This window comes from Aethalodelphis obliquidens, unplaced genomic scaffold (assembly GCF_003676395.1).
Source record: "Aethalodelphis obliquidens isolate GAN/ISIS:26980383/991018 unplaced genomic scaffold, ASM367639v1 scaffold7, whole genome shotgun sequence".
In the NCBI taxonomy this organism is placed as follows: Eukaryota; Metazoa; Chordata; class Mammalia; order Artiodactyla; family Delphinidae; genus Aethalodelphis; species Aethalodelphis obliquidens.
Window position 1 is genome coordinate 35,062,409 of NW_020837951.1, and position 13,935 is coordinate 35,076,343.

The 13,935-nt window shown below is 41.3% G+C and overlaps 1 protein-coding gene and 1 long non-coding RNA gene across 3 annotated transcripts in view; one reads left to right on the forward strand and one right to left on the reverse strand.

Moving 5' to 3' along the window:
• FBXO10 (F-box protein 10) overlaps positions 1-13,518 on the forward strand; it is an 84,965-nt gene extending 71,447 nt beyond the window's left edge. The window contains exons 12-13 of one of the 2 annotated variants that reach the window (XR_003432595.1): positions 12,961-13,112; positions 13,483-13,518. The gene's annotated coding sequence lies outside the window, so the exon portion shown is untranslated. Of the gene's footprint in view, positions 1-12,960; positions 13,113-13,482 lie in introns of those variants that run through there. The other variant, XR_003432594.1, reaches the window with a different exon arrangement.
• On the reverse strand, positions 10,388-12,963 carry LOC113619942 (uncharacterized). The gene is made up of 2 exons (XR_003432596.1): positions 11,571-12,963; positions 10,388-10,862 (listed from the first exon to the last, which is right to left on the reverse strand). It is a non-coding gene; the product is annotated as an uncharacterized LOC113619942 (long non-coding RNA).
• Positions 13,519-13,935: the final 417 nt, after the last annotated feature.

Genomic DNA, 13,935 nt, shown 5'->3' on the forward strand with positions numbered 1-13,935 from the left:
TTGGAGTATAATTGCTTTACAATGGTGTGTTAGTTTCTGCTTTATAACAAAGTGAATCAGAATCCAAGTGCATCCTTGTTGCAAATGGCAAAATTTCATTATCTTTTATGGCTGAGTAGTATTCCATTGTGTATATATGTACCACATCTTCTTTATCCATTCATCTGTTGATGGATACTTAGGTTGTTTCCACATCTTGGCTATTATGAATAATGCTGCTGTGAACATTGGGGTGCATGTATCTTTCAAATTAGTGTTTTCATTTTCTTCAGATATATACCCAGGAGTAGAATTGCTGGATCATATGGTAGTTCTGTTTTTAGTCTTTTGAGTAAACACCATACTGTCTTCCATAGTGGCTTCCCCAGTATACATTCCCACCAACAGTGCACAAGGGTTCCCTTTCCTCCATGTTCTCACCAACATTTGTTATTTGTGGTGATGATAGCCATTCTGACAGGTGTGAGGTGATATTTCATTGTGGTTTTGATTTGCATTCTCTGATGACTAGCGATGTTGAGCATCTCTTCATGTGCCTGTTAACTATCTGTATCTTCTGTGTCAGACATTTCCAAATAGACATTGGAAAAATGTCTATTTAGGTTTTCTGACCATTTTTTAATCAGATTTTTTTTTGATGTTGAGTTGTATGAGCTTTTTATACATTTTGGATATTAACCCCTTATTGGTCATATCACTTGCAAGTACTTTCTCCCATTCAGTAGGTTGTCTTTTTGTTGTTTTGTCTATGGTTTCCTTTGCTGTGCAAAAGCTTTTAAGTTTAATTGGGTCCCATTTGTTTATTTTTGCTTTTGTTTCCTTTGCCTTAGGAGACAGCTCCAAAAAATATTGCACGATTTATGTCAAAGTGTGTTCTGCCTGTGTTTTCTTCTAGGAGTTTCATGGTTTCAGGTCTTAACGTTTAGGTCTTTAATCCATTACAGTTTTTCTAAAACCATACACACAAAAATGTTCTAATTTCATTCTTTTACATGCAGCTGTCCAGTTTTCCCAGCACCCCTTATTGAAGAGTGTCTATAAGTTTTAGATTTATAGAAAAAGTGAGGAGATAGGTGGTAGAGAGTTCCCGTACTACCCTTCCTGCCGAGCTTCCCTGTTACTAACACCTTGCATTAGTATGGTACATTTGTCAAAATTAATGGGCCAGTAGACACATTATTATTAACTAAAGTCCACAGTTCATTCATATTTCCTTAGTCATTACCTAGTGTCCTTTTTCCATTCCAGGACCCTATCCAGGAACTTAACTAAAAAGACTTCACTCCTATAAATGAAAAGCTAGTGGTTTTAATACACACTAAACTGTTAAAATGAAAATATTCACAGTATCACAAGCAACTAAACCTTTGTTGAAACCAAACATTTGGGGGAAATTTGTTACTGCAGTTTAGCCAAGTCAGCATAACCTCATATATCCTGATACACCCCCATGCCACTAAAATCATCTTATATCCCATCAGTAGTATATTAAGCACTGACTTGGTGAGGCTATTGCCCCTTTTTTACAGAAGGAATTGAGTTCTTTGTTTTTTTAACTGAAGTATAGTTGAATTACAATGTTGTGTTAATTTCTGCTGTACAGCAAAGTGATTCAGTTATACATACACACACACATATATATATATATATATACACACACATCTTTTTTTTTTTTTTTTTTGCAGTACGCGGGCCTCTTACTGTTGTGGCCTCTCCCATTGTGGAGCACAGGCTCCGGACGCACAGGCTCAGCGGCCATGGCTCATGGGCCCAGCTGCTCCACGGCATGTGGGATCTTCCCGGACCGGGGCACGAACCCGTGTCCCCTGCATCGGTAGGCGGACTCTCAACCACTGCGCCACCAGGGAAGCCCTACACTCTTTTATATTCTTTTCCATTATGGTTTATCATAGGATACTGCATATAGTTCTCTGTGCTGTATGGTAGGACGTTGTTTATCCATTCCACATATAATAGCTTACACCTGCTAACCCCAGCCTCCCACTGTCCCTCCCCCAACCCCCTCCCCCTTGGCAACCCCAAGTCTGTTCTCTATGTCCATGAGTCTGTTTCTGTTTTGTAGATAGGTTCATTTTGTCATATTTTAGATTCTACATTATTAGTGATATCATGTGGTATTTGTCTTTCTCTGACTTCACTTAGTATGGTAATCTCTAGGTCCATCCACGTTGCTGCAAATGGCCATTATTTCGTTCTCTTATGACTGAGTAGTATTCCATTCTATATATGTACCGCATCTTCTTTATCCATTCATCTGCCACTGGACATTTAGATTGTTTCCATGTCTTGGCTGTTGTGAATAGTGCTGCTATGAACATAGGGCTGCATGTATCTTTTTGGATTAGAGTTTTGTCTGGATATATGCCCAGGAGTGGGACTGTTGGATCATGTGGTAATTCTGTTTTTAGTTTTCTGAGGAATGGAATACTGTTTTCCATAGTGGCTGTACCAATTTACATTTCCACCAATAGTGTAGTAGGGTTCCCTTTTCTCCACATCCTCTCCAGCATTTGTTTCTAGAGTTTTTAATGATGGCCATTCTGACCAGTATGAGTTGGTACCTTGTTGCAGTTTTGATTTGCATTTCTCTAGTAATTAGCGATGTTGAGCATCTTTTCACATGCCTATTGGCCATTTGTATTTCTTCTTTGGAGAAATGTCTCTTTAGGTCTTCTGCACGTTTTTCGATTGGGTTGTTTTTCTGTTGTTGAGTTGTATGAGCTGTTTGTATTTTGGAAATTAAGCCCTTGCCAGTTGCATCATTTGCAAATATTCTCTCCCATTCTGTAGGCTGTCTTTTCGTTTTGTTTATGGCTTCCTGTGCAAAAGCCTGTAAGTTTGATTAGGTCCCATTTGTCTATTTTTGTTTTTATTTCTGTTGCCTTGGGAGACTGACCTAAGAAAACAGTGGTACGATTTATGTCAGAGAATGTTTTGCCTATATTCTCTTCTAGGAATTTTATGGGGTCAAGTCTTATGTCTAAGTCTTTAAGCCATTTGTAGTTTATTTTTGTGTATGGTGAGTGTGTTCTAACTTCACTGACTTACACGCGGCTGTCCAACTTTCCCAACACTGCTGAAAAGACTTTTTCCCACTGTATATTCTTTCTTTCTTTAAGATTAATTGACCATAGCGGTGTGAGTTAATCTCTGGGGTCTTTACTCTGTTCCATTGATCCATATGGCTGTTTTTGTGCCAATACTATGCTGTTTGGATTACTGTAGCTTTGTAGTATTGTCTGAACTCTGGGAGGGTTATGCCTCCTGCTTTGTTCTTTTTCATCATCATTGCTTTGGCAATTCTGGGTCTTTTATGATTCCATATAAGTTTTAGGATTATTTGTTCTAGTTCTGTGAAAAATGTCATGGGTAATATGATAGGGATCACATTAAATCTGTAGATTGCTTTGGGTAGTATGGCCATTTTAACAATATTCATTCCTCCAAGAGCATTGGATATCTTTCCATTTCTTTGAATCATCTTCAGTTTACTTTATTGTTTTATAGTCCTCAGCATATAAGTCTTTTACCTCCTTAGTCAGGTTTATTCCTATAAGTATTTTATTTTGGGGGGTGAGATTTTGGAAGGTATAGTTTTTTATATTCCCTTTCTGATATTTCATAGTTAGCGTAAAGAAATGCAACCGATTTCTGTATGTTAATCTTGTATCCTGCTACCTTGCTGAATTCGTTTATTCCAATAGTTTTTGTGTGGAGTCTTTACGGTTCTTTGTATAGAGAGAGAATCGTGTCATGTGCGAAGAGTGACAGTTTTACCTCTTCTCTTCCAGTCTGGATACCTTTTCTTTTTCTTGTCTGATTGCTGTGGCTAGGACTTGAAATATTATGTTGAAGAGAAGTGGTGAGAGTTGGCATCCTTGTTTTGTTCCAGATTTTAGTGGGAAGGCTTTCAACTTCTCACTGTTGAGTATTATACTGGCTGTGGGTCTGTCATAAATAGGTTTTATTATGTTGAGATATATTCCCTCTATACCCACTTTGGTGAGAGTTTTTATCATGAATGGATATTGAATGTTGTCAAATGCTTTTTCTGCATCTATTGAGATGATTGTGGGTTTTTGTCTTTTGTTTATGTGGTGTATCACATTGACTGATTTGCATATGTTGAACCATTCTTGTGAACTTGGGATGACTCCCATGTGGTTATGGTACATGATCTTTTTAATGTGTTGTTGGATTCTGTTAGCTAATATTTTGTTGAGAATTTTTGCATCTATATTCATCAATTCATCAAATATATTGGCCTGTAATTTTCTTTTTGGTGGTGTCTTTGTCAGGTTTTGGTATCAGGCTGATGGTGGCTTCATAAAATGTCTTTGGGAGTGTTCCTTCCTCTTCAGTTTTTTTGGAAGAGTTTGAGAAGGATCAGTATAAGTTCTTTGCATGTTTGGTAGAATTCGCCTGTGAAGCCATCTGGTCCTGGACTTTTGTTTGTAGGAAGTTTTTAAATTACAGATTCTATTTCACCTCTAGTGATCAGTCTGTTCAAATTTATCTATTTCTTCTTGGTTCATTTTTGGTGGGCTGTATGTTTCTAGAAACTTGTCCATTTCTTCTAGGTTGTAGCATTTGTTGGCATATAATTGTTCATAGTATTCCCTTACGGCTTTCTGTGTTTCTGCAGTATTGGTTATTATCTCTCCTTTTTCATTTCTTATTCGGGTTCTCTGTTTTCTTCTTGATGAGCCTGGACAGGAGTTTGTCAATCTTGTTTACCCTTTCAAAAAACCAGCTCTTGGCTTTATTGATTTTTTTTTTTTTTTGACCTACTATTGCTCTTTTATTATGCTTTGGAGGAAATGAGTTTTCCTAATACATTCTTTAGGAAACCTTTGGGAAGCACTCTTTTTTAGGTGTTTCCCATTCCATGCCAAAATATTTTCTATTTTTATGAAATATACAGAATGTGCTGTCATAACTGTTGTCCTGTGGGACTCCACTTTTGTCTTTCCACTTTAGGCAAGTCCTTCTTTGTCCTTATGGATAATTTGGATTTCTGTAAATATTTAGACATTTAGACAGATGTTTTCATATGGTTATTGATTTTTTAACATAATTTTTGAGATTCTCTATTTCCTCTCTGATCTTTATTATTTCCTTCCTTCTGCTGACTTTCAGTTTTGTTTGTTCTTATTTCTAATTTCTTTTTAAGTGGTAGGTTAGGTTGTTTGAGACTTTCCTTGTTTTTTTTGAGGAAGGCCTGTATCGCTATGAACTTCCCTCTAAGAACTGCTTTTGCTGCATCCCATAGATTTTGTATGGTTATGTTCTCATTGTCATTTGTCTCAAGGTATTTTTAAATTTCCTCTTAGATTTCATCGTTGACCCATTGGTTTTTTTAGTAGTATGTTGTTTAGTCTCCATGTAATTGTTTCTGATTTTTCTGTGGTTGATTTCTAGTTTCATGCTCTTACGGTCACAAAGATGCTTGAGATAATTTCTATACTCTTAAATTTGTTGAGGCTAGTTTTGTGCCCTAATATGTGGTCAATCCTAGAGAATGTTCCATGTGCATTTGAAAAGAATGTGTATTCTATTTTTGGGGGGTGTAATGTACTGAAAATACCAATTAGTTCTGACTGTTGTATCATTTAGGATCTCTGTTGCCTTACTGATTTTCTGTCTAGAAAACCTGTCCATTGGTGTAAGTGTGGTGCTGAAGTCTCCTACTATTATTGTATGATTGTCAATTTCTGCCTTTATGTCTGTTAGTATTTTATGTATTTGGGTGCTTCTATATTAGGTGCATATATGTTGACGACTGTAAAATCCTCTTCTTGTATTGATCCTTTTATCATTACATAGTGTCCTTTTTCTTTATGGCTTGTTTTAAAGTATATTTTGTCAGATATGAGTATTGCAACCCCCACTTTCTTTTCATTTCCATTTGCATGAAATATTTTTCTATCTCACTTTCAATCTGTGTTTGTCCTTTGCCCTAAAGTGGGTCTCCTCTAGGTAGCATATTGTAAGCTCTTGTTTTTTTAATCCAATCTGCCACTCTGTGTCTTCTGATTGGAGTAGTTAGTCCACTAATAAATATTGATAGATACATATTTATTGCCATTTTAACCTTGGTTTCCTGTTGATTTTATATTTCCTCTTTGTCCCTTTCTGTTTTTCCTTTTGTGGTTTGATGTTCTTCTTTTGTATTATACTTATGTTCTCCTTGGTTTTTGTGAATCTGTCATATGTTTTTGATTTGTGGTTACCCTGTTTTTCAAGTATGTTAACCCCGTCTTCTATCTCCTTGCCTTAGACTAGTAGTCAGAGAGGCTCAAACACATTCTAGGAAATGAAAAAAAAAATCTACATTTTCTGACTCTCCTCCACCACATTTTATGATTTTGATGTCCTCTTTTACATCTTCATGTTCATCCTTTTGCTGTTCATTGTGGTTATCATCACGTTCACAGAAATTTGATTTTTTAAAAATCTGTGTACTGGCTTATTTATAGGTGATTTTCTCTCCAATTGTGATTTTCTCTTTCCTATATATTCTTCTTTCTATTTAGAGAAGATTTCAATATTTTCTTTAGGATACGTTTTAGTATTGCTGTATTCTCTTCGTTTTTGCTTGTCTCAGAAATTCTTTCTCTCTCCTATTCTAAATGATAATCTTGCTGGGCAAAGTATTCTAGGTTGCAGATTTTTCCCTTTCAGGACTTTGAATATATCTTCCCACTCCCTTCTGGCCTGAAACGTTTCCGTAGAGAAATGCTGATGGCCTTATGGGGCTTCCCGTGTAATTAACTCTTTTTCTCCTGCTGCCTTTAGAATCGTCTAATTTTTGCCGTTTTTATTATAAAATGTCTTGGTGTAGGTCTGTTTGGGTTTACTTTGTTTTGGACCCTCTGTGCTTCCTGTACCTGGATGTTTCCTTCTTTAGGTTTAGGAAGTTTTCAGCCATAATTTCTTCAAATACATTTCCAATCCCCTTTACTCTTTTTCCCCCTCCTGGATTCCCTATTATGCCTAGATTGGCATGCTTTGTATTATCCCATAGGTCTCTTATATTGCTTTCATTTTTATTCATTTGGCCTCCTGTCTGCTGTCCTGATTGGGTGATTTCCATTATTCTGTCTTCCGGGTTGCTTGTTCATTCTGCATTATTTATTCTGTTCATTGCCTTTAATTCAGTTTTTGTCTCAGTAAATGAGTTTTCTAATTTTTATTGGTTCCTCTGTATAGTTTCCAGTTCCTTTTTACAGTGCTCTGCATTTTTGTTGATAGCCTTAATTCCTTCAATATTTTTATTATCTTTTTGAAATCAGTGTCTTTTTGAAATTGGTGTCTGTTAGACTAAAGAGGTCTGTTTCATTATTCTTTCAGGGGAATTCTCTTGGTCTTTTAACTGGGAGTGGCTCCTCTGCTTCTTCATTTTACTTGTATTTCTCTTATTCTGTGAGTTTAGGAGAAACAATTATCTACTGTGGTCTTAGGAGGCTCTTTATATGTGGGGGCATCCCTGTGTAGCTTGTGTGGGTTTAACATTTTTGGTTCAAGGGCTGTTCTTAGTATGGCTGCCTATCGCCTCTTTCCTCAGCGCTTGCTGGCCATTACCCCCTTAACGGGGTGTGCAGATGTGGCGGCTGGTGCCCAGTCGTGGGACTCTCAGTGGCAGTGGCAGCTCATGCATGGCCCTGGAGCATGCCATGGGAGCAGAGGCAGCTCGCAACTCTGCTCCCCGGGAGGGCAGAGTCAGCAGCTCGAGACAGCTCCTGCAGTGAGTGTAAGAAGTGTTCTGCTGAGAGCTTGCACAGGGGAAAAGGCTGTAATGGCAGGTTCTGCCCCTCCCCTTGCACACTGCCCACACAATGGTGCCTGGCCTCTAAGGCGGCCCAGGCTTCCTCCTCATACAGCCTCAGGTAGGGTTGCACCAGACTCCGACCGCTTCAGGCTGTTTCTGCACAGCCCACCCCAGTCCTCTCCCCAGGTCTGATCGCCAAAGCCCGAGCTTCTTCATCCAGCCCCTGCCCGCACCACTAGACACGCATCTCAGGCTGGGAAGTGCAAAGCAGTGGCACTGACCGTCTGTGCAGCTCTCTCTCCGTTCTAGCTGCTGCAGACTGGTTGCTGTGCTCTACTCCAAGGTTCTGAAGCTCCCTCTTATAACAGCTGATCTCTCTGCCAGCGAAAGAACTTCCGAGGGTGCAGGAACCTTTCTTCTTTTACAGCTCCCTCCCAGGGGCCCAGGTCCCATCCTGATTCCTTTGTCACTTTTTTCCTTTTTGTCCTACCCACTTACAGATTTTCTTGCTGTTTCAGAGGTATGAGGTCTTCTGCCAGCATTCAGTGGATATTCTGTGAGAACCTTTCCACATGTAGATGTATTTTTGATGTATTTGTGAAAGGAGGTGGTGAGCTTCACATCTTACTACTCCGCCATCTCGACTGCTCTCCCAGGAGGAACTGAGTTCTGAGTGGTGATGCCTGTCAAGGCCAGTAGTTGAACGTTCCCTATCAAATGTTAAGAGCTTGTATACAGAAGACATATGAGTAAGGCTGTTATCTAGGGCTTCTGTAATAGGAGCAGCTGGGACACACACACATATAGTGCCCGTCTTCCGCCAAGTCATTTGGAGGCAGAAGTGGGAGGAACACAGAACACCTATCCTACCCTTGCTCTTCCGTGGTTGGGGAAGCATCTGGAAGGAGACTGCTCTGAGTAGCCTGCATTGGTTGACTGTGCAGGGTTTGCTCTCCCACACAGGCCAGACCCGCCCAAGAGAACCTACTCCATCTGATTGAGCCAAAAATCTGTCTCCCTGGCTAAATCCTACCCATACTTCAGGATCCTACTTCATCATCATTCCATGGAACACTTCCCTTAATCTCTTCAAATCTTAGTTATGTGCCCTTCCTCCCTACCCACCTGTGTTATCCCCATGGTGGCACTGAAATCCTCTGCATTGAAAAAGTCTGTTGATGTGTCTGATTCCCCCCTCTCCCATGCCCTGTGAGGTCATGCACTGTTGATCCTCTATACCTAACACCCAGCAAACTCATTAAGTGTTGGACATATAGATGGATGGATAAGGAAACAAACCCAACCCCATTCCTAGTATTTCTATCTTCTGGAGCCCCCAAAGGACATCTTTTCCCTCTGTCTGTGGCAACTCTCCAGAGATGTACAGACAGCATCCTTATCCCCCTGGGATCCACCCTGCTCCTGCCCTCCGTTCACACATGCCAGTTTGGAGACTGTCTCCTCACCATCTGGTCATTTTTCCAGATCCACTCCAGTGGCTCTGGGAGAGCCCAAAGAAGGCAGAGTTTGGGAGTCTCATCCTGTGCCTCAGGAGGTATGTCCCAGCTCTTACGTGCAGCAATTATGGATCAGAAGATAGGATTTTCTAATGGTGCTGTGCTTCCCTGGGGTCGCTTGATTCAGTCTGCAGTAGCTAAGTCCCCTCCGCAGGGTGACTTCCCACAGGTGAAAGTTTAACCCCTGTGCAGAGCTCACAGGTCTCAGCTGCCCCCCACCCAAGCAGCTTACACTGTGGCCTCCCTGGCCTTCCCTGCTGGCCAGTCAGGCCCAAATATTGATGCCTGCTGATAGAAGTGTACAAGCACAGCAAAGACCAATATGGGGGGAGGGGAGAAAAGTCAGGAATTTGGGATTAACAGATACACACTACTATATGTAAAATAAACAACAAGGACCTACTGTATAGCACAGGGAACTACATTCAGTATCTTGTAATAACCTATAATAGAGAAGAATCTGAAAAAGAATATATATATATATATACACACACACACACATACATATAGTAACTGAATCACTGCTCTATACCTGAAACGTTGTAAATCAACCATACCTCAATTTAAAAAAAAAAAAAGACCAATACAACTTCATCATCCAGACCTCCCAATCCTGTTGAGGCCACTGCCCCTTGTAGCCAGAGGAGACCCTGACTATAGGGAATGGTGGGCATGCTGTGGCCAGACCAGACAAGAGCCAGAGCTGGGTCTTGGAAAAGCACATGAGCCTACACTATCCTCAGCAACAGCCCTGGACCCCACCTTCTTCCCTTTCCTTCCTTCCATCAGCACAGAGAAAGTCTCTTCTCCAAATGGTTCCTCATGGTGGACTCACATGGGGCCTGCTGGGCTTGTTCCAACCCTGAGTAGTCTCCTGATATGAACACCCTCATCCCACTAGTTCTTTCTCCCTTCCTGTCCAGAACTTTGCAGGGTGCAGTTATGGCCGTGGGGCTCTGGAACCCATTCTCCATGATTATCGTCCTTTTAAAATGCAGTCAAGCCTAGCATGGCCCTCTGGTGCAATCTGAGTGACTCACAACACAACTGTCACCCCTGCTCAGAAACCAGTACTTGCCTGAGTGCAGCCGAAGGCCCTGTCTTAATTGTCAGGATGGTATTTCACTTCTTGGTTTGGGCCCATCATTTGCCACCTATCCAGGCTCCTTGGATAAAAGGCTGATTCCAGGGCTGGAGCAGGCAAAGTACAAGACAGCTAGAATATCTTGTGGCAGAAGTTAAGGAAGCACCCTTAAAATGATGGGGATACAGGAGCTAGCTTGAAGGAACTCAGATTGACCAAACGTGGTACAATCTGAGTATCAAAATAAATGATAACAATGTTCACAGGATAAGAATCTATGAGTCCATACTGATAACTAAATGAACACAATTTTTAATGGAAAAGAAAGCCTCTCCACATAATAGAATACCATGATAACTGTATAAGAAATTATGGGAGTTAGTTAGAAAATCACTCACCATTTTGCAGCCATCCTGATAACTGATTCAGCAAAAATGATCAATCCAGGCTAAAACTTATGGGTAGTAGTCTGATGAGGAACAGGACATTTAGAGGCTCAAAGTATCTTTCCACAAATTACTTAGTAAATACAAAAAGAAAAGTAGTAACTTCACAGTGGAGAGAACATAACCTTAACCAAGGAGTAAGTTATCAGCGAGAACAAGATAAACCAAGATAAACCATCTACTGTGATGCACTTGGGACACAGCACCATGCCTGTGAATTCCCTGCCAAAAACGTATATCCTGAATCCAATCACAAGGAAACACCACACAAACCTAAATAGAGGGACACCCTACAGAATAACTGATTTACTCTTCAAAATATCAAGGTTAAGAAAGGCAAAGACTGAGGAATTGTTTTAGATTAAGTAAGACCAAAGAGATGTGATCAACAAAATCTGAGCTGTGGGCCAGATACTGGTATTGTATCATTGCTCTAGTTCCTGCTTTTGATAAGTGTAATGTGCTTATGGAAGAGAAAGTCCTTATTCTTAGGATATATACTGAAGTACTTAAGATAAAAAGGGTAGGGTGCTTTTCTCAAATTGTCCCAAATGGTTCAAAAAGATATATAAATATATAAAGCAAATAATAAATAGGACAACGCATGAACAGTTGGAGCATCTGGGTAAAGGATATACAGAAGTTCTTTGTACTATTCTTGCAACTATTTTCTAAGTGTGACATTATATCAAAATAAAGTTCTTAAAAGAAGGCACTTTAAAAATTTTTACCAAATTAGCTATTTCCAGGTTGGGTCCTCTGCAGGTATGTTAAATACACCTTCTTTGACTTCATCACTGTTAAATGTCCAGCAGGTCAGGGCCACAGAAACTTCCCTCCAGGGAACAGACTTCATTCTGTTAACACCCGTAAGTTATTCCACGAACGGCAAATCTTATTAAAGGTACAAGCATCTAGCCCACAGTCTCTTTTTCTTCAAAGAGGTCATCAAGCAACATTATGGCAAATAACTTGGTTGGATCAAGGAATCCTCTGTGAATGGATCAGTAAATAAATGGGGTTTTAGAGCTAGGAAAAACCTAGTACAATCCCATTATTCTACAAGTGTTTACTGCCTAATAGCTCTGCCAAGGAAAGAAGGTGCAGCTCATGCACTATGATTCATTCCACAGACACTGGCGCTTATATGCCAGGCACTGTGTTAGGCACCCTCTCACGAGACTTGTTGAAAAAGGCCCTCTTTTGAGCCTTCTGACCCCAAACCCCTTGACGAACAGAAACTTGCGTTTCAGTTAACCTCTGGGACTGCATCACCTACAATTAGTGAAGTATACCTGTTGTCACCCAGCACAAGTATACTGCTGACCCCTGAACAATGCAAAGGGTTAGGGGCACTGACCATGCAGTTGAAAAATCCACACATAATTTATGTCAGCCCTCCATATCTGTTCCACATCTGCAGGTTCAACTAACCACTTGCATGGTACTGTAGTGTTTACTATTGAAAAAAATCCATGTATAAGTGGACCTGGGCAGTTCAAATTCATGTTGTTCAAGGATCAATTGTATATTTACCATCCTAGGCTTTTCCCCATCAATATCACTCCTCTTTGTGAGTGACTAAAGAAAGCTGCTTCCCCACTAGGACAGAGGCTCTTCAGAGGCCAGGTCACATGCTGTGATCTAATCACTGCTGGAAATTAAGCCTCAAGGTGTCAAAACCACCAGAATCTAAAAAGTATGCATGAAAACACATTTTAAGCCATAAGCACACTAGGAATTCTTTTCCCAGAGACAGATCAGGATATTATTTTTTTTCTGATGCAGAGTCACATACCTGATTTCACAACAGCTTAGGTAAAGAAAAACAAGAGGCACTTAGATTTCCTGCTCACATCTCTGCTGGACGGAGATCAAGTATGCTACAAGTGCCCGCTACCCAGGATCAGATACAAATGGGGACAAGCCAGACAAGAGCATGGAAAATGTGCACTTTAAGCCTGGCCTTGCCATAGAAGTGGCTCTGATAACCACATCCCAGTGCTCAAAGAAATGTAAGGATCACCTGTCCCGAATGAGTCATCCAAGGCCCATTTTTACCATGTACTCCCTAACGGATGTCCCAGCTGCTGTGTAAACTTCCTCCTTTCTCATTTTCAGAGAGAGCTGGATTCTGTCTTCCTTCCTCCACTGTCCCTGGCCCCCAGCACAAGCACCACACACCTGAGCTGCTCCCACTGCCTCAGAAGAACCTTGAAGAGCTGAGTCTGGGGGACTTCCCTGGTGGCACAGTGGTTAAGAATACACCTGCCAATGCAGGGGACACTGGTTCAATCCCTGGTCTAGGAAAATCCCACGTGCCGCGGAGCAGCTAAGCCTGTGTGCCACAACTACTGAGCCTGCGCTCTAGAGCCTGCGAGCCACAACTACTGAGCCCACATGCTGCAACTACTGAAGCCCGCAAGCTCTAGGGCCCGCATGCCACAACTACTGAGCCTGCGTGCTGCAACTACTGAAGCCTGCACACCTAGAGCCTGTGCTCCGCAACAAGAGAAGCCATCGCAATGAGAAGTCCACGCACTGCAACGAGGAGTAGGCCCCTCTCGCTGCAACTAGAGAAAGCCTGCACACAGCAACGAAGACCCAACGCAGCCAAAAAATAAAATTTAAAAAATAATAAAAGGGGCTTCCCTGGTGGCGCAGTGGTTGAGGGTCCACCTGCCGATGCAGGGGACGCGGGTTCGTGCCCCAGTCCGGGAGGATCCCACATGCCGCAGAGCGGCTGGGCCCATGAGCCATGGCCACTGGGCCTGCGCATCCGGAGCCTGTGCTCCGCAACAGGAGAGGCCACAACAGTGAGAGGCCCGCGTGCCGCAAAAAAAATAATAATAAAAATAAAAAACACAGATGTTTAAAAAAATGTTTTTTAAGTAGTCACCTTCTCTTTAAAAAAAAAAAAAAAAAGAGCTGAGTCTGAGCATTAGCCACATACCTAAGTCTCTCCATGTCACAGTCCCGTTCCTCACAGCACCCCTCTGGACACTGACTTCTCCATCTCCCCCTGGCAGATAAGGTTGGTGGCAGTCAGCATCCCTTCCCATCTGCTTCTGGTACGGCTTCCTGTAACTAGAGGCT